The sequence below is a fragment of the Camelus ferus genome, chromosome X (genome assembly GCF_009834535.1).
Source record: "Camelus ferus isolate YT-003-E chromosome X, BCGSAC_Cfer_1.0, whole genome shotgun sequence".
Taxonomy (NCBI): Eukaryota; Metazoa; Chordata; class Mammalia; order Artiodactyla; family Camelidae; genus Camelus; species Camelus ferus.
This window is the reverse complement of record NC_045732.1, coordinates 63,961,136-63,987,257: the sequence shown is the minus strand read 5'-3', so window position 1 is coordinate 63,987,257 and position 26,122 is coordinate 63,961,136. Positions and strand designations below refer to the sequence as shown.

The window sequence follows — 26,122 nt, the reverse complement described above, 5'->3', positions numbered from 1 at the left end:
TATTACCCTTTAGCATTTTTAAAGTTATGCTGTCTTCTTATTTTTATGAATACTCTTATAACAATAATATACATCCTTGACTTAATGAAATCTAATATTAATACCTCTTCCCTTTTTCAGTCAATACAAGAATCTTCAAATACATTAACCTTGACACAATTTCTTCTATTCTAGATGTTGTTCATGGCCAACAATTTAGTTTCACCTTATTTTCTTACTTCTAATATTAGTTGTTATCATTATCATTAAATCATCTCTAGCATCACCATCATTTTGTAGTCCATGTTAGTTTAGATCAGAAGTCAAAAAACTTTTTCTGTAAAGGACTAGATAGTAAATGTATTGAGCTTCGTGAGCCATACAATCTGTTTTGCAATTACTCAGCTCTGCTGTTGTAATGCAAAAGCAGCCATAGGCAATATATGAATGAGTATATTAATAAAGGTTGCTCAAACAGAATCAATAGGGGATACACACACACACACACACACACACACACACACACACACACACAGAGAGAGAGAGAGAGAGAGAGAGAGAGAGAGAGAGAGAGAGAGAGAGAGAGAGATTTATTATAAGGAATTGGCTCAGGTGATTATGGATGTTGACATGTCCCAAGGTCTGTAGTTGGCAAGCTGGAGACCAAAGAGAGACAATGATGTAGTTCTAGTCTAAGTCCAAAAACATGAGAACCTGGAGAGCCAGTGGTGCAGTTCCAGTCCAATGGCCAGCATGCTCAAGACCTAGAAAGAGCCAGTATTTCAGTTTTAATCTGAAGGCATGCAAAAATTATGTCCCAACCTAAAGGCAGTCAGGTGGGAGGAGTGTCCTCTTACTCTCGGTAGGGTCAGATTTTTTGCTCTATTCAGGCTTTCAACTGATTAGATGAGAGCCACCCACATTAGGAAAAGCAATCTGCTTTATTCAATCTACTGATTTAAATATTGATCTCATCCAGAAGGACCCTCATAGACACATACAGAATAATACTTGACAAAATGTGTTAGCATTCCATTATCCAGTCAAGTTGACACATAAAATTAACCGTCACAATCAACATGGCTGTGGTCCAATAAAACTTTATTTACAAAGCAAATGGTGGTTTGGATTTGGTCTGTGGGCTATAGTTTACTCATTCTGGTTTAAATGTAAGACATTGGCCCATATCTTTGTCTACCATTCTTTCTGGTATGTTAGTCATTCCTACTGTGTTTATTGTTTCTTTTCTTAAAGTCTGTCGGTTAGAGTTTCTTTCAGCACCTTGTCTTTTTTGACTGTATCTTGGTTTTTTTTTTTTTTTTGTAGTGTTTTAAAGTCTATATTTATAAATCTTTAAGCATTTCAAATATATTTATCTGCATCTGATCTTTTCGATAGCTCATGCTGTTCAGGCTTTAAATTTGATGATTGGTATTTATGCTGACCCTTATTCATGGTGACATCTTGCCTTGTGCATCTTATAATTTTTAATTGTTTTCTCATATTCAACTTGATTTTATCTGTGGGAATATTGCATCTCCCAAAGGATTCACCTCCTAGTAGCATCACCTTTTGGGCTAGGATTTCAGCACATGAATTTTGGGGTGACACAAACATTCAAACCATAGTGAACGGGCTGCATCAGTAGACTGAATCCCATTCAATAACGCTTTTAACCAAAAAAGAAGGATTTTGTAATATTAGCAATACCTGGCTTCACAGCCATTTATACCAAAAGAAAAAAAAGTCTGAAGCATTTATTTGGTCACAAGCTCCTTGTGATTTAGTTGTAAGCTGATAGAAGTCATCAGGACTAGTCAAATAGTTTGCTTAGTTCTCTCCTTCCAAGTCCATGGTAGGACTATACGTTCTCACCTGCTTTAAATTTAGGTGAGGCCAACTGAGCTGCTTTGGAAACTTTAAGGGCTGGTGTGGTGTCTCTTTTCCTGTCTTATTGACCATGGAAGTAGGTATTGTAACAGAATTTCTGTCAGCCTAGATCCCTGAATAACTGTGATGAGCAGAGCACTCCCTGTCAATCCATACTGTATATTATGTGTGCGTGAAAAATAAATGTTTGTTAAGTCACTGAGATTTTAGAGTTCTTTGTTAATGCATCATAACAAAGCCTCCGTTGTCTGGTATATTGCCCCTACTCCAACATCAAAACAAACCAAACCTAATTTTAATCTTTTTTAAAAGAAATTTTGTATAATATTGATAAGATAAAATAATCTCATCCTATGATGCAACATTAAATCACATCTGAAGTATTGCCTTAATTCTGGATATTATAATTTAGGATGAACTTAAACAAACTAGAATGAGTTCAAGGGAAGGGAACCATGTTGGTGATAATCTAGAAAACATGTACATGATAAATGCTTTTCTTTCTTCAAGTTTTATTGAGATATAATTAACATACAGAACTGTGTAACTTTAAGATGTTCAGCATAATGATTTGACTTCCATACATCATGAAATGATTACCACAATAAGTTTAGTGAACATCCATCATCTTTTATAGATACAAAATAAAAGAAAAAGAAAAATAATATGTTTTCCTTGTGATGAGAACTTTTAGAATTTAGGAGTTGTCCTTCAACTAGTACAACACTGCTGAGTTTAAAGAACATTTTAATAACTTCTATTGTCAATAAAACCTAAACTCTTCAACTTAGCACTGAAGACTCTCAGATATCAGTGAATTGCCTATTTCTTCATCCTCATCTTCCCCTACTCCACATACTTAATGCGTGGCTTCAGCAGAACCAAATTTATTAGAGTTCCCAAAAGTGTCATATTTTCAGTGATGTTCTTCAACCTGGGATGCGTTAACCTATTTCTTTTCAAGATTCAGCTCAAGACATACTTCCTCTGGAATGCACTGCTTGATTGGAAAGGTGGAGTGGCTGCTCCTTCCCACTCCTTTCCTTATTTCCTGCCAAGTGGAATTAGATACTTCACCTTCCTGTTTCCATAAGACTTGTGCATAGATGAATGCTGACAGGTGTCATGTATTTTTATAATAAAATTAAATGGAATTAGATGACTTCCTGGCCCCTTCAAACTCAAAGAATCTATGTAAACATAAGATTGATGTTACTAGGTTCAGTGCACAGATTTCATGGTGAAATGTCTTCATAAGGAGATATTAGTGGTTAGTATTGATCTCCCTGGGTCTCTCTGCTTTTCTGAGTTTTTGTTTTTGTTTTTTCTGTAGAGATCCTTTATTTGAGTTGAGAAACACATTTGATGCAAAATTGGCCTTTTTCTCAAAATTTAACTTTTTAATAATAGTAATATCTTCATGTTTCTCTATGAATATTTAACTCTTTATTTGACTATTTTATGCATACTTTAAGTTACTTAACCTTAATGTAAATTCCATGAGCTCTGCAAAGTAGAAATTACATCAGGCTTATGAGATTCATCTAAAGACATGTAGCTAGTTACAGAAAGAACTGTACCAGAATGCAGCTAAACCTCCTATAGGTTCTTAAGTATGTTGTTAAAAAGACACATCATTAAGTGGAGAGATGGGAAAACTAACTGTTAAGATTTCAGTTTATCCTGTATTTATTTTTAGGTTTAATACACTTACAATAAAATTGCCAATAAGCCTTTTTTTAATGTGACAGAATTACCCTAAAATTTATTGTGAGTAGTTGAAAGGCAAGAACACCAAAGAACTTATTGGAAAAAAAAAGAGTAATGGAGAAGGCCATCAGTCATTACAGTTTATTTAAAACATCAATAATTCAAACAGCATGATACCAGTGTAAGAATAACCAGATCAATGAAACAAAATAGATAACATAAAACAAGCCTTAGAACTCATAAGGAGTATGTGGTAAAAGTGAAATCATAAATTATTGGAAATAGAAAGATGAATTCAAAAAATCCTGCTGGGATAATTGATTATGTTTTGGAAAAATAAAAGTAAAACACTTATCTTGTTACTCTACCAAATAAGCTCTGGGAGAATGAAAGAGATAATTAAAACATAGTCAAACCAGAGAAACAGAAATGTAAAAATATACACCTGTCACTAGTAATACCTATCAATGATACCTACGTCAGGTAGTGTGAAAAGGATCAAATATATTTATACAGATAAGCATTTAATTATTGGCACAACACTATGAAATGGTTAATCAGTGGCAAGACCAGAATTTGAATTCAGGCAGATCTGATTCCAAGTCCCACTATATTCTACTGTTACAAGTATCTAATTTGGAGAGATCATTGTAAAGTCAGATGTAATTGAGAACAAGATAAATCTTACTATATAGACATGAGTCTTATAAGGGGAAAGATTTGGGAGCATGGAACCTCTATAAAATATGGTGTTTATCATTTGGATTTTTCTGTAAACTTTTCACATCACAAACTGAATCTTATGTGCCGTGTTGTGAGGCGTGGGGTGGTGGTGGTGGGGATTCATTGTAAGTGAGGAAAAAAACATAAAAGAATAGCTTTACTAAACAATTTGAAAAATGTTGGATCATTCACATGCAGGAGAAGTCTAATATTTACATGAGAGGAAAGCATTGATTCCATTTCTACAATGAACATAGGGTGATTGAGGAATATTGAGGAATCCAAAGAACGTGCACCATTATGGTATGAAGTAGTGGGACTGAGCAGATGCGACAAATAATGCTGAAAGAGAGAGCAGTGACCACAGTGAGATGGTGGTCTTGAGTGACTCTTCTCTGGACATAAGGAAAATCATTGGTGTATATCACTGGGAGGTAGAGGACTGAACAGAGAGAACATGAAAAATGCAATCAATCCTTAACAAGGTTTATTCATAAGCATGTATACAATATTCCTGGGAACTTTTAGAAAATTTTAATACTGGACCATTTAACAAGAGGTCTGGAAATCTTGCATTAACAAGTCTAGGAAAAAGTGTATAGACAATCCGCTCCTTGGCAATAGGAATTTTAGCTAAATACCCTGTACTACTTTCAATTTTGAACTTGAAATGTAAGATTCCTAGTGCTTGGCTCAACTGAAAGGGCAAGAAAAATCCTGACAGACTGCTTCCATCAGTATGCACACACAAATCACTGCTTATCCTACAAACAGTGCTTTCTCTGCCATGACGAACTCTAACATCTGATCGAAAAATCCCAGGTTGTTAATCTCGTGATAATCCTACGGCAGCTGTATCGCAGTCTCTCAGAAAAAAAGTCTATTTCTAAGCAAATCAAGTTTGATTTGAGTTGAATTATGGGATGTATAGAGAATTGTTTTACCCTTGTTGCTAATTGTGTTTTTCACATAGGAAAATAATCATGGATCAGTCAATCAGTAACCCCTTCATTCCTTAAAGATGCATATTTCTGTTGATGGATTGGCCAATACAAAATTTTCAGCATTTCAAATGGTTAATCATCCCAGGAAATTTCAGATTGATTATGTTCCTTACATAGACTAATCTGTTAAGGAGTTTGATTAAAAAAAATGATTAAAAAACTCCCAGTGCTATCATTCTGCTGGATTTGTTTTTAAGTTGAGGCTTTAAAATAATTAAATAGTACTTGATGAATTGGAAATCTCTTCCAGTAATTGCAGAGATGGTTTGCTTCTTCATGTTCTGCAAGGCTTTTAACATTGTCTTTATACATACCAAAGCCAGCTTAAGGAATACACACACACACACACACACACACACACACACACACTCACACACCATTGATCATTCCAACATGGATATAGAAGATTCTATTTGTTCTGCTGGCTACCCTTTTGCTCCCTAGGAATTTCTGTTCTCCCCAAATGATATTTAAAAATTAAACAAAGGAGAGAGTTTGCTGGAGACAAGTACTTGTGCAAGGAATAAGAATTTTGATGTTTAAGGCTTTGGGGAGGAGCCTGTAAAAATGTTAAAAAGAGCACCAAACACAGCTCTCAAATCCCTTTATGCCAATCCTCACACAGCTCTTAATCCAGGCATCATTCTAATGCCTGTTACTAGCTCTTAAAGCCAATGGTGAAAAAGAGGGTATGGGGGAAGGGATAGCTGGACAAATTTAGGACTAGACTTTCTCATCCTTATTCATACACAAATTATCAATTTAAAATTACATAAGTATTTGGGTGAGTTTTGTTTTGTGGTCTGTTTTGTTTGTTGCTTTGATTTCTTTTTATTTTTGCTTTGATAATCTTTTCAAATATCGTCAGTGTTTTCATCCTGTCAGACGGACTAGAAACTGAATGTACAGACACTCAAGCAGGGAGCTTAGACCAATGAAAATGTCCAGATCAGTGTTTTATTAGAGGTACAAACAACAGACCTGGCTACCAGGAAACCAGGAAACTAGGTTCTGATCCTGCTTTGCCATGGGTCTCTTTGTACTGATATTTCCTCATTTGCAAAATGGACAAAATAATGTTGGCCATATCATCATTGATATTGTGAGGATGAACTGAAATGAAGGGTGTGGAAGTATTTCGAAACTTACAAAACCTAAAAAAAACCCAAAAGGGTTGCCATCCTAAGAAAGAAACAAAAGAGGACAAAGAGTCAAAGGTCTTGACATTTTTCTCACTACCAATGAGTTTAACAAAGCATAAAGCAAGGAAATAAAAGCATTGTTATATTTTATAAATGAAATTATGAAATTGTTCTATCAGCAAAAAGTACACACACACATGCACACACAAACACAGAGGATTTATTTACTTTTCCTAGAAATGTTGTCTCTCAACAATGTGTCAACTAGGAGACTTTGGATACAGCTAGCTTTACCATAGAGAGAATACAGAACACACTCTTGGAGGTACTTTTATTACGTTTGATGTCATAGTCAAGCCTTTCTGTATTTTTCTAGTTACACCTCCGATTACTGATTCTTTTTCAAACACCGTGTAGTGAATGAGCTGTTTCCAGAAGCCTTTGGTTTTTCCCTTAAATCTTTAAAGCCTCATGTTTTGAAAAAGTTGCACACATATGGCTAATCAAGCCAATCATCCTTAGACACAGAAAAATCCTTTTCATAATGTTTCATATTTTCTCTTTGATATTTCATTCTTTTGATATTTCCAATGCAGTTCTCATTGGCATTGTTTAAACAATATACTTGTTTTTCTTAAAGTATACACACATGGCTCAGCTCAAAATTCAAGGCAGCAGCATAAATGATGGGTAGAGTGTAGATTCTGGAGACATAGAGATTCAGGGTTCTTACCCTAATTCTACCACATATTAGCTGTATGACCTTGGGCAAATTATTTAACTTCTCTGAACTTCAGGTGGTAGTAATACCTTCCTCACAGGGCTGATGAGATTCTTAAAAGATAAATATATTAAATTTCCACTGCAAGGTCTGGCATCTAGAAGGTAACTGATAAATGTTACTACTAGGATAATAACTGTAGATTTGAGTAAACAATGAGCATGTTCAATTGCTTGGCAGATATCATTGATAAATTACCAGTACACTTGGACTTGAAATTTTTAGTGCCTATTGCTTATATACCTTCATGTGTACCTCTTTGTAAGTTCAATGACTACTAGTTTTTCACCCTTAAAGTTCAGTTCAGCAGAAATTTATTGAACACTCACTGAGTGCCAGTCACTGTGTTAAGCACTGGGGAGTTGAAGATGAATAAGGCAGGGACCTTTCATGGGAGGAACGCTTTAGGATCCAGAAGTGAAGAAACTCATTTTATCTATCTTAGTACTGAGGAAAAGGGAAAAATATTGATGATTATCAGCTGAATTATGTGTTTACATTTTGATAAATGGCATCTAAGATTGTCCTTTATTTGTTAAAGTGTAGAAAAATGGAAAAAAAATTCACTCTTTTTGCTTTTCATTAATCTGCTTCTGTGTGTGCAGATAATGAACATCAGAGAAACAAGGCATCCACCAACATTATATTATAAATTCTCTCAGTATTTCTTCTGGGTTTTTATTGCTTTTTTACATGTCTTGACATTTTCATGTGAGTAAAATATGGCCCCACAAGCTGTTCTCAGTCAGGTCTACAAAGGGAAAAGTCATTCAATAAACATAAAAAAATAAGGTAAAAGAAAGTGCTGGAAGCCAATCCACAGATGATATAGGTTTGAGTGTTCTTTTTTTTTTTTTTTCACTTTGATTAAAACTGCATGCAATAGTGCATTTGAGGAATATTATTTTGTTGTTGTTATTGCCCCGAAAATATAGAGTTAGACCAGTTAGAGTAACCACAGGTTACCCAGCTGCCTTGGATGAATAGAAAAAACTCTAAAGGATAAAAATCTTTGTCTAGGTATACAATAGCTGATCAGATCATAAAAGTATTCTGTTAGATTCATGTTCTTGATGGAAGGAGTTCAAATCCTTAGACAGAACACAGGGGTTGGTTGTACGAGACCTCTGGGCATTATCCCAACCCCAGAGTTCTGGGCTATAAGTGTAGGGCTGCTCCCGGTTTCTTCTAATCCAGATCCTCATGACTTCAACTTCAGATTACCTTCGGTCCCCAAAGGATCCTGGTGTAGTGCAGAGACTAAGAAGTCAGACTTGGAAGCTAGATAATGTGAATCTTGGCTTTTGCCTCTTACTATCTGTGAAGTTGGAAAAAGTACTTAACTTCTCTGTCTCAGTTTTCCCACCTGATTAAGAATACCTGCTTCATAAGATCATCGTGACTTTTAAAAAATTAACAGATGTCATATGCTTAGACTTATACCTTGCATGTAAGAAGTGTTGATTGCTCTTATCAGTAGCCTGACTTGTTTAATTGAAAATGCTGTCTGGATTTTTGGTGAATTTTTTTTAAAAATCCATTTTAATTAGTCAATGATTAGGAAGATATTGGGTATTCACCCTGTGATCAGCACTATGATTGATGCTGAAAAAGAGAAAAGTATAAAGACTCTTGATTCTGATGTAGCCCCTAATTTTTGAAATTGAGGAGCAATGAGATGCTCCACATTTTAGAAATGGTTTTAAAAGATTAGCTTTGTTTTTCTCTCTTTCTCCCTTTTACTATTATTTAACTTTAAGGAAGTCACATCACAGCATGGCTTTGTTCCTGTTTCTCTCTCTCTCTGTCTCTCTCTGTCTCTGTCTCTCTGTCTCTCTCCCCCTCTGTGTCTCTTAGGTACAGTTCAGTAAGATTTCTAGTCTGATGAGAATTCCAGTGTCTTCACCAGTCTCTTGCACTGAATAAGGTGCAAAATCCTTCAAACAGCTTTCTCTGTAGATATATGTCCATTCATATGGATGACTTTTTCTAATTCTGCCCTATGTATGAAGGCCTTCTTATGCAGATGTTAACCACTAAGTATAAAAAAAATTTATTTAAAAAATAAAAAATAAATTAAAAAAATTTTAAGTTTCTTTTGTATATAGCACAGGGAACTATGATCAATATCTTGTAATAACCTTTAATGGAAAAAAATGTGAAAATGTTTATATGTGTGTATATGCGGGACTGGGACATTGTGCTGTACACCAAAAATTGACATATTGTAACTGACTGTACTTCAATTAAAAAAAAAAATGCAGCACAAACAGGTTAAGTAGTAGAAATTTCTGTACCACAAGTCATATTCTGTTGCATTTTCTTTTCCTTAGTTTTGGGAAATGCAGTTGTTTTTGCTTTAATTCCCTATTTTGGGGAATCTTCCTCCTACGTTCCCCAGAGTGGTTACCTTCAATGACCCTCATCTCAAAATGCTGTCAAGAATTTGATGTGTTCACATATTTGGAGAATAATCAGCCTCTGAGCTAGTTCACATTTTATACCTGTTGTATCCTGATGAAATTGATTTGCCTCTCAATGTAGATGTTCAAATTCTTTCTTTGATCTTTCAAGGCATATGCAAGAATCTTTCTTATTTTATCTCTGCTTGAATTGATGAATGCCATGACCTGTCCTTAAATTCTGACTTAGAATAAGGACTATTTTAGTTGGCATTGAAATCAAAATTTGTTCCAAAGATGAAGTGGGCCAATGGGATTCAGTGAGAGCACTCCTCAGTATATTCTCCCACTGCATATGAAATAACCACTTGCCTCACTTGTGACAAGGAAGGATATGACATTTGTAAGGTTGTGGAGAGAAAGGATTTCCTCTTTGTCTTGTTTCCGTGAACAAAATCAGTTCATGGTCTACAGGAAAAAATTAAAACTCTACCTTTTTCCTACAGTCAGACAGAAATATCTGACCTGAATATAATAAATGCCCATCTGAAAGCACTTAATAGTAATAAATTATTTTCTCAGTGTCTTTGTTATTGTCAGTACCATTTCCGATAAACAACATTTACTTCCAGAATATTTGAATTCTTATGTGTTGTAAACAGAGAAGTGTGACATGGTTTCTTTCCCATGGGAATCTTCCTGAGAGCTCATTTGAGCTGTGACCTGCTTAAGCTGCCAGGAAGTATTAGTATTTTTGTAGGATCTTTAAAATGGAGATCCAGAGTGAAGGACAATGCATCAGAATGAGACCTTTTTACTCTACAGCAAACGAAAAATACCAGAAAGTATATTTTCTTTCGTAGAGAAGTGTTTCACAACTTTCACCCTTTATCAGACATTCTTAATAGGGAAACCTTATCTGTGAAATTACTTTTCCTTCTCAGTAAAAATTATTCTATGCAAATTGTGTGACTTGGATCCTAGAATTCTGGCTGGCAGCAGCTAGATTTAAAGTCTGTGACAGTATCGAGGCAAGTATGAAATCCCTCTGAAGATACGGGATTGATGCAATTCTAGGTGAATAAAGTCATAAGTATAGAAATATAGTACAGTAGTTTGGGTACATTTGTAAATGGGATTTTCTGTAAGTCCAAGAATAGTCTTTTAAATAGTAATCTGATGTTATTTTTTAAAAAGGAAGGGATTGGGGAAAGGAATAACTGTTTTGGGGATAAAGTCTTTTATTTGTTGGATTCTTTTGACTTCCAGAACTGCTTAAGGACAAAGAATCACCTAAGCATGTTATCATAAGAAACAAATGTGGTTCAGTTGTGATAATAACCACAAACATTTTGCATTTTCAAGGCATTCAATTCCTGAATGTGTCCTGTTTGTTTTCTGGTCTTTTTCTTCTGTGGAAAGCATAGTGTCCCCTGCATTTACAATGCCTCATTGCTTAGCTAATTTCTCATCCTCTAATCGCCCCAATTTAAATATCACTTCCTTCAAGAAGCCTTCCAAGGTACATCAAATTAAGTTTATGTGTTCTGCAGCTTTCATAGTACCTTTGACTTTTATAGTTTAGCATATATCACATTGTATTGTACTTAACTTCTTCTCACATCTTGCTCCTTGACTAAGTATAAGCTTCCTCCACTATAAAAAGGTAACTGTTTTTTATTGAATTTATACTCTAGGCCAGGCAGTATTCTAAGCACTTTACATATTTTATAGTTTTTACTCCTCCACACAATGATAACTTTTATCAATCTGTTTTATAGATGAGCAAACTGAGGCATATAAAGATTAAATATCTTGCTCAAGGTTACACAGCTTATGAGTAGTAGAGATAGACTTTGAATAGACACCAGAGTGTAGCCTTTTAGCCATTACTTTATGCTGTCTCCTTAAGGTCAGGGGCCATGTCTGGCTGCTTTCCTGTTATAATCTTAGAGACCAAAACAGTGCCCGGTAGAGAAAAGTTTCACAATAGTAAGTATACACAAACACATCTGTGGAATGAATCAGTGCATTCACAAAGAAAAGCACCAGTTGTTAGGCAGACAGCATATGCAGTTGCAGGAATATAGCTGGTTCTTGACTGAAACCCTCTTGAAATTAAAATGAATACATTTAGTTATTAGATTCTAATATTAGCCCTGATACTTGCCCCACTCACATCTACAAATCAATATTGTCTTTCCAGAAAACTCTTCGTGTTTTGTTTTTTTCAATTTAATCAAGTCACAAAGAGAAACAATGCATACAACATGGATCTTTAGATAGAGGAAAGTGGGATCAGAAGTTTCAACCTTAGTAAGGGCTGGGCCAGATAAGAGGACAATGGTAGGCATACCTCAGCTGATGTTTGCTTTGACTGATAGGGACTTGAATTTGCATGAAGATTTCTATATCAAAAAGCAGAAAAACAAATGAGCATACAACTTTTAGCCTACAGTTTCCCAACAATCTGCAATTCCATCTGACACAAGCTTATTTTTAGGTAGACCCGGTTGATGGGTATGTGCATACTCACACACACACGTATTTGTTTAAAATAAGTACACTGCACTTATGAACATAACTCTTGGAAAATATCAAAAGTTAAATGTTGGGTTTGACATTTTCTATAGGCTTAAAAAAAAAGCCCTGGTTGCTTCATGAATCCTGGTTAAATTGGGTCTGCATGAGTTATTGCCAGTTTCAGTCCATGGCAACATTATGTGGTATCTTAGACGGAGCCTGATCATGCCCCAGAGAGACAAGTTTGTCTAGTGGAATATGTCACTGGGCGACATCCAGAGGAGAGATCAGAGGATCGTTTTCTTCACTCAAAAATTGCCTGGTGTACTTTAAACAAAGCCATCAGTAATGCTGATATGTCAACATAATTTAATTTATGATCTTATAAGCTATTGCCCTGAAATCATTAAGTAGTCTAAAAAAAACACTAGAAATGATCAGTGTATCTTACAAAGGTCCTGAGACTTGTGTGACCTTATGAATACAAGTTATGGACAAAAAGAATTTTCTGCAAAGAGGTCCTAGAAACAGTGTCCAGTTACTCTTAAACCTCAGACTGAAATTGGCATCCATATTAAGGAAAGAACAGAAGTAATTTCTCATATTAGAAATTGTAGGAAAGACTGGTTATGTTTTGTTGCTTCTCTGTTAGGTTTTCTTACTCAGGGAGGTTGCTATGGTTTAAAACTGGCTGTCCTTAGAAAGTCAATACTGATGTGTCATGATGTAGTACATAGTCATATATTAAGATATAAAAATGTTTCTTTCTACTCTGACCACTGTTTACACGTGTGTGTGTGTGTGTGTGTATGACTTAATTAATCCAGGTATATAATTTTGTACAGTTGTTATTAAACTCACTTAACCTGTGGAAACAGCAAATTAGCCTATCCATTGAAGCAACAAATATACGTGAGAATCAAGTGGCAGTCATTTACAGGTTATTTCAAGAATGTCCATAAAACATTTCATTTTTTTTAAATATCCCAATCTATTCTTTTCTTATATCTGCAAGCCTATTCCACCTTCCAAAAGAGTTATCAACTAAGACAATACATTTGAACAACTCCTTTCCTTTTGCCCTCCCCTCACAATTTTAATGGGTTTGGGGAATGATAGAACCAGGTGTTTCTCTTCTATATAAACAAGGGCTATGCCAGATATCCACTGTAGATTTCAGGTACTACTTTCATTTTTAGATTTTAAAAATGTAATTGAAAAATATGCATACAGAATATGAAACATATTTGGGTTTTCTTTCAAGTAAATGTCACTTAATTTTTTTCAGCTTTATTGAGATATAATTTACATTTGGCATTGTGTAAGCTTAAGGTGTACAGCCTCTTAATACATTTATATATTGCAAAATGATTGCCACCATAATTTTAGATAACACCTCTTTCCCATCACACAATTACCATTTCTGTTTTGTGGTGAGAACTTTTAAGATCTACTCTCTTAGCAACTTTCAGGTATATAATACAGTATTAATATAATCACCATGCTGGACATTAGATCCCTAGAACTTATTTGTCTTATAACTGACAGTTTGTACCCTTTTACCAACATTTCCCCATTTCCCCACCTCCTAGCCTCTGGTAACCCTCAGATATTACATAAAAATCATTAAAGTCACCTAGTAAGGAAAAGCAATGAATCTGAGACACATGCATATGAGAAGCTCACGATCACTGGGTTCTGTTCACCATGTGTAGTTTGGGAAAGAGTTTATACTTGCAGATTTTGTAGGATAATGAATGAAAAATACAAAATTTTCTTCTGCAATGTTATGATTCTAAAGCCTGTAAACTTGAGAGTTATAGGTTAATGTCCTTTGTCCTTCTAAGGAGCATTGAAATGATTCAAAAGTAAAGTCTTCTTGTATTCTGTGTTTTACAGCAGGTAGTTAATAAAACCTACATACTTTAAGTTTTGCGTATTACTCAAGTTACATTATACACTGGATACATATATTTAATTTACTATAATTTTATACTAAATAATAATATCAACAGCAAAAATGATGGAAACCGTAGACTAAATGTTTCTTTTCCATTTTATCACAAGTTGAAAGCTAAAAGTCGAACTGTGTTTTAATCCCTCAGCACTTTAACCCAATTCCTTACAGACTGGAATCTCACATTTCTGCTACAAGTGATGTTAGATGCCAATCAAGTTAAGTGCCACTATGTCACTATACAGGATGTCAGAACAACCCATGTGAGAGTACCAAGGGAACAGAAGAAACTACCTTTTAAGAGGTTTTCAGATATGCTGCTATATTTCTTTATAACAATTCGATAGTGTTTGATTGATATGGTAGTTTTTACCGTGCTATAAATGGACTTAACAGACATAAGAAGAAGCTATGTCCTCTGGTGTATATCAGAAAAAAAAAATTAACAGTAAACATATTTGAATAGAGATAATTAGAGGAACCAGTGGGAAAAATAATAAACAGTTCAGAGTAATAAGATTATTTTATTCTCTGAGAGGAAACTCTTTGGAAGATTAGAGGGGACTGGGAAGGTATAAAAGTCAAAGCTACTTTTTAATTATGTAAGGTAGGCATGAATAACCTTGTAGGTAACCAAACTAATATTTCATATTAATGGTAGAAGAACTACAGAATATGATATAGCTATATGCTGATGAGTAAATTTCTGGATAAAGAGATCTTAGAGGATTAATTAATAAATTCATTAGACATTGCCTCTATATAAGGTATCTATAAGATACAGAAATTTATCTGACTGATTTAGGCAAGAGTATATCACTTAGTTATAAGGAAATGAAAGCTCTAACTAATAATTGCACTTGGACAGCACTGCATTGACCATAAACAGAAACAAATCAAGGAGGCCTTCATGAACTAAACTTAAGTTCTCTTAAACAGATTTCTCCCCCAACTTCCTACATAATTGTGAGATCTGGACACTGTGAAATTTCCTTGATGTGTTCTATAAACCATAATAAACAATATATATAATGCCAATTAGGTCCTAGATCATAAGCACTCTAATACATAACTTAGGTTTTTACATACAGCTCAACTCAAATGTGTTTAATTGCTCAGAGCAAATGGCAACTGAACATACAGAAAAATAGTTTTAGTGAACTGAAGAGGGGGTAATTGAGAGCAGAAGGACCAGAAGCAACACTTAAATCACTCAGTGAAATACATCCTTGATCAATAAGCTATAACTGAAACTGGCTGAAGCTCCACTACAATTACGGATCAGCCTTTCTATAATTCTGAGATTGCTCTTTTTGAGCAAAGCCCAAGTATGCATCCAAAAAGCAAAGATGATACTGCCCTATTTTTTGTAACAGCTGATAGAACTGCTAACTAGGCACACAGTGTAAATTGTGCCAATTGTGCCAAACACGAGGCCTTAGATTCAAGCTCAGTTGTGAAAAGTGTAAGTACCTCGTTGTTTTTCTGGGCACCATATATTGGTGGTAAATCCTGTCAATAGTTTCTTCTTCAAAGAAAAAGAATGGTGCAAGGGGGAGTTACTACCTTTTAAAATAACCCTTATGACCTACAGTATCCACAGAAACAAAACAACAAAATTTTTGCTTTATAGAGGGAAGAAATATAAAACTTGTGGGGAGTGTATGGGGATGGGGGAGAGTCATCGTCTCTGCAGTTATTCAGCTGATGATTTATCTCATCCTTGACTGTTTCTGATAGGTTCCCTTCTAATTTCAGCCCAGACTAAGCTTTGGACCAACCTAACGATATTTCTAATCCATACAACAGCAATAAAGCCAGTTTAATTCTTCCTACAAGGTCCTAGAGTGTCTAGGATCACCAGATTCACACCAGGCTTAATATAAAGTGAACTTTCTCTTTTAAGGGAGACCCAAAACTAATTTACTTCTTCCAGATTTCAGCATCAGTTCAAGTGTCAGGCTAATAGATGTGGTTTCTCTCAGTTAAAACCTAATTTTGGCTTACTTCTTTCCAGTCTCCCTTTCCACTCTAAAGATATTTTAAAATCATTTCTGTAATTATACAGTATAAACATACACATTTACATTATTTTCCCCATTTAATACTATATTTCCACACATGTTTCTAAGTCTTCAGAAACATGCTTTCCAATGGCTGCACAATATTTCATTCAGGGGATGACATCATAGATTACGAAACAATTCATCTATCAGTTGCTCCCAGTTTTTCACTATTATACAACTGCACTCTGATGATTATCATCGCGTATAAAATGGATTAGGTTTAGGATGATTTCTGAAGCATTGTGTCTTAGAGGTGAACCGATCGAGTCATAGAAATACTGTTTTTAAGATGCCTGATACTTATTTTCAAATTGCTTTCCCAAAGTGTTTTACCAAATTCACTTCCACTAACCATATATACGGAAGTCTGTTCCCCATACCTTTGCAAGCATTGAGCATTTTCACTGTTTTAAATAATTGCTAATTTGCTAAGAGAAGAATTGCATTTCATTGTTTTAATGTACACATTTTATGTTACTCGTGAGCTCACATATTTTCCCATAGATTTGTTGACAGACTCCTTGTAAATTGCTATTAGGTTCAAACTTTTCTAGAAATCCCCAAGCGGTATCTCATATATGCTCATGTTTACTAGTTGCTATCTTTTATGACAAAATGGACTTAACAAATATCTATATTTGTTGCATTTATTAATACTGATTTGCTCTGAGGCAGGCAGACTTTCAGAAGCAGAACAGTTTACTTTTTCTAACCAAAAGCACTGATACTAAACGTGTGTTTGAAAACCACTTGGGAAATTTGAGCTGAAAATTTCAGTAAGGAAAGACGGTCTAGGTAAGAAAGAGGCCCTTTAGAATAGTTTAATCTTTATGATTGTCTCCTCAAAAGCAATCTGGGGAAAGCATGTATGTGAGTGACTACAAAGGGAAGCAGGGGAAAAAAAAGAGTGAATAATTTAATTATAATTTTAACTGCTACCAATATTAAGTCAGTGGTGTAGATAAAGCCTGAGCTTTTTATTTTACCCCAATTATTTCACAGCTTTCAAGGTTCTTTTCATTTGTATTATTGGCCTTATATTATTCAAATTCATCACCTGGTATTTATTCACTTTCCACAATCGCTGTCATTTGCTATTTAGACTCTCTTCTTGTCTGAGTCACCTAGGTGTCAGTGATAAGTACTAGAGAAATAGAGAGAGAGAAAACAGCAGGGTGAGGGACTGTTAAGACACTTAATTGACTGTTTGACATGTATTCCAGACATGTGACAGGTAATAATTAAGACTGCTTAATTGGTTTCTGAATATTAGAATGAGGAACAGTAGCAAAACTGAATAGGACTAATGAAAGACTGAATTACTATAATCAAAACATTCTCATCTTTTCTCCAGGTAAAAGACTTTCACATACAATATGGGTACTGCCTTTCTCATTGAATTGCCACAGTGATTATAACCAAAGTTCTGGTTTAATTCTTATAACTAAAGAATGTTAGGAAAGCATTTAAGAGATTAAAGCTGGAATTTATCACATAAAGGAAAGATTGTATTATGAGGAAAACACGGTATTTTAGGTATATTGCTGTGGATATTTAATAATTACATGTGAGGGTTAACATCCTTGAGATAAAACCAGAAATATATAAAAATAAACAAATCCAGAACGCATACTCTTGTGTTTTATTTATCTTTTCTGATATTATGAACAGGTTTCATTAGGACAAAGACCTCCCCTCCCCCAATTGACTCATTATCTGTTCAATCTGACATTATAACAGAAACACTTTGAGGTTCTATTAAATTAGGCTATATACACTTTGTGTGGCCAAGTCTATGGTTTATTTATCTCTGAAGCTCCAGATTCTATTACTTATATAGTATGTTTAGCAAATATCTGTACAGTGGAATTTTTAACAGCTATCAGAACAAACCAGCAAATTTCCTAGTATCTTTTCTTTCTCTCTCTCTCTCTTTTTTTTTTTTTTTTTTTTACCCCTGTTGCCTAATTGTGACTCTGTGTGTGTGTGTGTGTGTGCAGTTTCCCTCTTCAGGACCAAACAGCTGGGCTTCCCCCACTATCAAAAGCCAGCATCTGCCAAACCCAAGTTTGGGAGATTGCAGAATAGATGGAATTCTCAGGGGTGCTTTGTCCCAGAGAATGTGGAATTTGAAAGCAAAAGCAGATGGAGTCCAAGAAAAAGACAGCTTGATGATGATGATTTTAATGATTAAATGGAAATCGAAGAAGGGGCCATAGAAGGATGGAGCAAACTGGAAAGCTGTCACAGGGTCACACAAGGAGAGGAGAGGAGAGTTTCAGAAAGTTTCAGTGAACCAGCCTAGCTTTCCTTAAGCAATAAGCCATAGGCAAGAACCCGAATGCTCTAAGAGCCCTGAAGCTCGAGGACAATAGATGTGTGTACTGCCCTGATTAGTGATGGCAGGAGACACAGATGGCTGGTTAACCCGTTAGGTAGTCAGGGAGGGGAGCCACCAGGGAATATGTGGCAGCTTCATGTAGCCAGACCGGAACAGGTGGCAGACAGCTTGAGCTGCGTTCTTTGTGTTTCGTTTCTGACCTTATTTAAAATAACAGTAGTAAAACGCCTATTAGGCCTTAGTTTTACTTTTTTGTTTTCCTTTTCATCCCACATTGGTGAATGGAAGGGCAACGTCAGGAAGCTCAGTCTCAATTCTGCCTTAATATTTTTATCTTCCCTATTTCTTGTGACTCTCGCAGTCATGATCTTTCTCCGAAAACTGCAATGAAAAATGTTTGAGGGTGACCCAGATAGCTCTCCCTTTAGGGAGAGTACTGACTGCTCAACCTCAAAACTTATCCAAGTCACCCTCATGCTAAGCAGCACAGTAGCTTGGCTCTGTAAATGTGTGAAACTCAAGGGCAGCCATGTCAAATGCAGATGTAACAGCAGGTGAATTCTGTAGGTGAACATACCTGTTGTGACATGTTTGTTTATTGGTTGAAGTGCACAAAAAGGCTTTAGGTAATATTATCCATTAAAGACAGACACCAGAGAGGCTGATGCATAAGATAAGTATATAACCTATGAATTGCTTCAGGCATTTTTTGATTTGTTGTTAATCCAATTTTTGTGGCTTGCTCAATTTTGCATTTCAGTGAGAACATTTTTTTAAATGCTGTAAAATAAAACAGAAGTTGTTTTTGTTGTACAACTGCAAGGAACCAGATTTTCAATTTGGACATGCCTTTCATATCAGGTGCTTGTGACACAATATTTAACTGGTTCAGAAGAATGTGGTATAACCTTTGCTCTCCTTATAGTAGAAGAAAAGGCAAAACGAGTTAGAAAAAGATGCCTTAAGTAATAGCTGACCAGGGTCAATTTCAGACCAGAAACTCTGTGGGGCTGTTCTAAAATGATTGTTTTTCCTAGACCAGAAAGATATTAAGAGGCAACACAGAAGAAAAGGAGGAAAGGCTGGCTTTGTAATTACCAGGCTTCCACTTGGCTCCTGCATGTGGGTAAAGTAGGTTTCATTCATAGGAGTTCCTCCCAAGAAATAAATTGGGGAAATGTTAGGTTAAACAGTGTTTAAGAATTATCTTTGCCAAGAACCTCATTCATCATTTATAGGCTTAAACATACTGTGAAATTTCCAAAGTGTATACAAGCTATGTTTGCCAATCTTCTTCAGTTATATAGAATCCCCGTGCCCTTTTTGTTACAGAGCATCTCATAACATAGTGAGCTGAGACAGAAATAGCTTTTTGGAACTGTGAGGCCAAGCCATACCCTGTGTCATATCAAAACAGAAACTACAAGAGTAACTGTTGAAAGTCAGGTGAGTCACAAATCCAGTGAAGATGAGGGGACCATGATAGCTTTAACTTAATAACTTTCTAACTCAACATTTCCTAATGTGTGTGGTGCAGAATTCCAGTTCTAAATGACATTGTTAAATGTTGGGCAAAAATGTGATTTTGTTGAAAAAGGAGTTTAGGCAAAGCCTGATTCAACAGAATTAAGCGGATTTCTTTTAAAAGGCACCACTCAAAACTTTTTTAAAAGCAGATACTTCTTGAGGTGGGTATCTAGTTCACAATGATTTCATTTTCTTTGAGAATTGTCTCTATTACTCAGAAATATGTCCTCTGCAGTCACGTTTATTCAGATTCCATGGCCATAGCTGATCGATCAAGGAAATTAAATATTTGAACTTGAAGGACCAAATAAGAGTAACTGTCCTTGTAGAATTTTGAGCTGAGAGATACAGAGGCTGGACATCACCACTGCCTGTCATTTAGGTGGTCCATCAGAAGTGGTTTTCAAATCTGACTCCACTTCACACTCATGTGGAAGTTATGCAAAAACGCTGATTCACGTGCCCAGTCTAAGATCTCTAAATCAGAATATTTTATATCTGATTTCTACAGCAAATATTTAATAATGTTAACTAAGAATTATTGAAGACTTGCCATAAACTATATGTCAAACACTGTAGTTCTTAACAAGATTTCCAAAAAGATTTTATGCATCTTGTCCAGCACTGGTGTCAGAATGTACATTTGGAAAGTCCTGTAAATTCTTGTTACTGAGATGTTCGGTAGTTACTCTTACTGAGATTCCATCATTTAACTTTTCTTTTGATTTATGTGAATTACCACAGTATCCTTCCAATAAATTCCCTTTTAGGCTTATGCTAGCTCAAGTTGATTTCTTTTACTTGCAACTTAAAAAACCTTAACTAATACAGTTTTGTGAATTTCCTAGAAGGGGATTATAGCATGCTTCACAACCTTACTTGACCACTGGATGCCTTTTTTCAAGGAGCTTCTTGTTACATCAGTGTTCTGCTGCACGTGCTTTGGGAAGCACTAGTTTCAAATAATTGATAAAACAGTGCAGTGAGTTTCTTACAGGTTATATACTGAATGTTGAGTTTTAAGCCCAGATTCTGGGGGTTACATTAATTGTTTTTCTATATGTTCTTAGTATTAGGGACCCTCAATGGTGATATACTCAATTAAATGCAAATAAATAAAATCTTGATACTCAGTTTCAGTATCTTTCTGGGAAACAAGAAGTCAGGGCTCTCCCTCAACACTGCAGTTATGTTTGTACATGATAAGGCTTTCCCAATCATGTGTAGGTTTTACATTAAAGACATCTCATTCTGCATTGCACCCAGAGACAAGACCTAGATGGTTTAGTCAGTGGCTGATCATTCTACTGCCGTAAGTAAAAAAAAAAATATGTTATTAATTGAATTGGCAAAAGTAATAATTTGCCCTTTTGAATACCCAAAAGATTATGGAAATGCAGAAAAATAGCAGAATAAAATGCAGTGGAATAGCAGCAAATTCAGTTGAAAACCAAATTCATTTATTAGCCATTTATTAGCTCTGCCTCTTTAAATAAAGTCTTTTATACTTCTCTAAGCCTATTTCCTGTTCTATAAAATGGAGATAATAATTTCACCTATGTTTTTGGTTAGGACTAAATAATATAATAGTCATTTTAATACTAGTTACCATCTAGTATTAAATATTAATACATTTCAATTAATATATTTCTACCTGCTAGGCACTGTGCTAAGCCCTTTGAATTCACTGCCTCATTTGCTTTTCTAAATAATCCTGTGAAGTGATTACTACTCATTTTCCTATTTGGTAGATGAGGAAACCTAAGCTCAGAAATATTAAGAGCATTGCCTAAGGATGCTCAGTAAACAGAAGAGTCAGGATACAAACCTAAACAGTTGGACTTCAGTGCCTACATTTTGCAAGCATTCAGTATTTTAGTCATTGCCTTCAGGAAGCTTCATCCTTCCCCTTGACTAATCAGCAATAGAGAAACATTGTCCTGACAATACACTCAGATTGTGAAGAAACAAACTATAAATTTGAGTGAATGACACTGGTAAATCTGGCTTCTATTCTTGGTCAAGTTTGGCATCTTTGGAAGGATGATTTCAGTGGAAGGGAGAAAGAATTGAATCCTCAAGAGAATCAAAGTAAAACAAGGAAAATCGACCAGAGTACCTGTGTCATAGGAATAAAGTTGAAGGAGTGATAGCATTTGGGTGGGATTAGTGAAGGAATGCCATGTGAGGTGAGGGTTTTAACTGGAGTAGGAATGTGAAAAAGAATAGGCTACGACAAGCAGAGATAAAATGTTCAAAGTCTGAGCAGTAAGGATGAACAAACTTGTTTGGATGAAGAATAAGATTTAGATGAAAAGGTATAAGAACAATAAGGAGAGCTAGATTGAGAAATGGCCCAGGGATAAAGTGCCTGCCACCATTTCATACAGAAGCTGTTATTTATTGAATGGTTACTCTGTGTGAGGCACTACCTTAATCATTTTACTTGCATGAACTCATCAAATGCCCATACCAACTCTATGAAGTTGGCACAATTATTGGGTCTATTTTACTTTTGAGGAAAATGTGGAACATAGAAGTTCGATAACTTACACAAGGTTACCAGGAAGTGGAAGAGCCAGAATTCAAACACAGAAAAGTGAGCTTCAGACGCCATGGTCTTTACCACGATGCTCTACCACTTTGTAGCCTTGCTTGGCTTTATTATGTGACTCCCTTTCTCATAAAACTAAAGTAGTTTCTTACTGCTTTTATTAGCAAATTTATATTCCTCTGCCTGACCTTTAGGGACCTCTATCAACTTGCTACCCTTGATCATCAACATCATTTTTCATCACTCTCTCCAAATGGACCCTCCTCCTCTATTACAGGGAAATTAATGTTTCCCGACTAGGAATGCCCTCTTTCAACTGATTCATTGTCTCTGAACTCCTTTAAAATTCAGCTTAAAAAATTTAGCTAGTTCCTCCAAGAAGCCCTCTCTGACTTTTCCCATCGAATATCAATTCTAAATTACTCTTTTTCCTCACAAAATGTATTAGCTCAGGGGATATTGAGTGAATATTGATTATTTTGCCCTTAGTAACCTTACTTGGTAAGCGATATTGAGTCTATGTGTTTTTAAGCATGTGTCTTTCTGCTAAATAGATTATCAGTTCCTTACCATTAAACAGTGTATTTGTATCCAACATCCATTTGATGTTGACCACATAGAATAGGTGAAATAGCAGCAAAAATAATGGGAAAAAACTTTTCCTTTCTCACCATCTGTCCAGAAATAGATTTGTTTAAAAACTAAGTTCAGACTGTTAATATTTATTCCCAACCAGAAAGAAATACCAGTGATATAAAAGTTGAGACTCATTTTCTTATTGTGAAAATCAGATCATTGGTTCAAGAAACAACAGAGCTTAGCTTTGAAATAAGTGTAGATTAATCATGCCTTTTTTAAAACAAAGGTTTTAATTATACAGGGCCCTGCAGAGGTTGTTTATTTCATAATTACTGAAAAATGGCAAGTATCCCACATAATACCCTTTCCTGCTGAATATGGAAATGTACTTGCATAAGAGCAGATATTTGGCGACCAGACAATGGAGAAGATTCCCATTTGTGCTTAGTGGAATGGAGTCAGTTGGTACTCACTAATTCAGCCAAGGTTCTCTCTGCTAGTGGCTAAACATGCCTGTCCCTGTAGCTAAACAAACACTGGATTATTTATTTTCCTTTTGGCAAATGCCAGAGTGGAAATGTCGACAATACTTGTTGTTTATCGTGAATGACTGTTGGGGGAGATCCCTTGGTAAAAGGAAAGCTGTACAAGCCAAGATAATAAGGATCAATTTAAATGCTGTGGAATTCTTTGTGTGCGTGTGTGTGTGTGTGTGTGTGTGTGTGTGTGTATCCAAGCCTTTATGTGTTTTTTGTGTTCTCTGAATACCCTGTGTTTCTGTGGAATCTTTCTTTTGTAGGGCTCCAAGCTCAGATTAAAAGAACTAACATAAGTGACCCATTGTTTACTCAGTGTCCAAATAGTGCATGGCTCTTTTTGAATCCTTGAAGTTAATAATACAGACTACTCATGGTTTCTGCCCTCAGAAATCTTGTTCTTACATAAATATACAATCATCTAACTCTCTAGGTGAAATGGTTGTGAGTAAGAAAAATATGTAAAATATATGTAGCAGGTGAGGCGATTTAAATGTATTTGAAATTACAGAGAAAGTGTTAAAACATGCATAAGTCTTTGTTTCCAATTGCCTCAGGTGATTAAAGCACGGTATTACTGAGGACAAAGTGCAATGGAATTAGAAATTAAGTAGGAGTCCAAAGACACGAGTTATAGTTTCAGTGCTACAATTAACTAGCTGTTTGACTTGAGCAATGAGATCACCCTTACCATCCTCACAAATGGGAGTATATATTTGTGAAAATGCAGTTCAAACTTTATTAGTAATAGTCTTTAAAAAAAAAACTTTTTAAAAATATGATTGATATTTTTAAAAGCTGTACATATTTAATGTATACAATTTGATGAGTTTAGAGTTACGTATACACCCATGAAACCATCACCCCAATGGCATAAACATATCATCACCTCCAAGAGCTTTCTTCTGCCTTCTTTATTTTTTAGGATAACAGCACTTAGCATAAAATCTACTCTTTTAGTAAATTTTACATGTGCAATAGAGTTTTATTAGCTATAGGCTCTATGCTGTATAGTAGATCTCTAGGACTTGCATTACTGAAATTTTGTACACTTTGAGCAACACCTCCTCATTTCCTCCTACCCTCAGCCCCTAATAACCAGTGTTACACTCTCTGCTTCTATGAGTTTAATTATTTTAGAATCCTTATATAAGTGGGATCATGCAGTATTTGTCCTTCTATGCCTGGCTTATTTCAGTTAGTATAATGTCCTCAAGGTTCACCTATATTGTCACAAATGACAGGATTTCTTTCTTTTTTATGTTTGACTAATATTCCATTGTATGTAAGTACCACATTTTCTTTATCCATTCATCCACTGATAAACATTTTGGTTACTTCCATGTCTTGGCTATTGTGAATAATGATGCAATGAACATGGAAATGCAAATATCTCTTTGAGATCCTGATTTCAATTCCTTTGTATATATACCCAGAAATGGGATTGCTAGATCATATAGTAATTCTATTTTTAATTTTTTAAGAACCCTCCATACTATTTTCCATAATGGCTGCACCAATTTACAATCCCACCAGCATTGTACAAAGCAACCTATGGAATGGGAGAAGATATTTGCAAACCACTTATCTGATAAAGGATTAATGTCTGAAACACATAAGGAACTCCTACAGCTCAGTACTGAAAAAAAAAAAAAAACCCCAAATAACCCAAGTAAAAATATGCAAAGAGCCAATATAGATATTTCTCCAAAGAAGACAAACTAATGGTCAGTAGTTACATGAAAACAGGCTCAATAGTACTAAACATCAAGGAAATGAAAATTAAAATCACAATAAGATATCACCTCACACCTATTAGGATGGCTGTTATCAAAAAAGCAAGTCACCAAGTGTTGGTAAGAACTGGAGAAAAGGGAACCCTTGTAATAGTTTTATCACTAGACAAAAAGACATGAAAAATATTGTTTTAGAAAAGGAATATCACAGGCCAGAGAATTGAAATGTCTTATTACTACCTTATTTCTTTTTCAGAACACATACATTTTAGAGAAATTATTCTTTAAATGAAAAGTCAACTTCATCATTTTTATTTCGATATTTCATAAAGGATGACCCATTACTACTTGTGTGATTGGGGCAAATTATTTAACCTCTCTAAACTTTAAGTTCTTCCTCAGGGATAAGGGTAATTGTGTACATAAAATATTTAGCACAGGGCTTGGTACATAGTAAGTGCTCATTAAATAAACTCTAGAGGCACTAGAGTATTAAGAATAAAACTGCTAGAAAACAATCTCATTTATAACCATGTCAAAAAGAATAAAATACCTAGGAATAAATCTAAGGAGGTATAAGGCCTATATTTGGAAAACTATAAGACAGTGATGAAAGAAATTGAAGACAACACAAACAGATGGAAAGATATGCACTGTTCATGGATTGGAAGA

At 35.2% G+C, this 26,122-nt stretch overlaps 1 pseudogene; it reads right to left on the bottom strand.

Annotated features, from left to right (window-relative positions):
• The window catches only part of LOC102518903, a 29,097-nt pseudogene extending 6,435 nt beyond the window's left edge, over positions 1-22,662 (bottom strand).
• Positions 22,663-26,122: the final 3,460 nt, after the last annotated feature.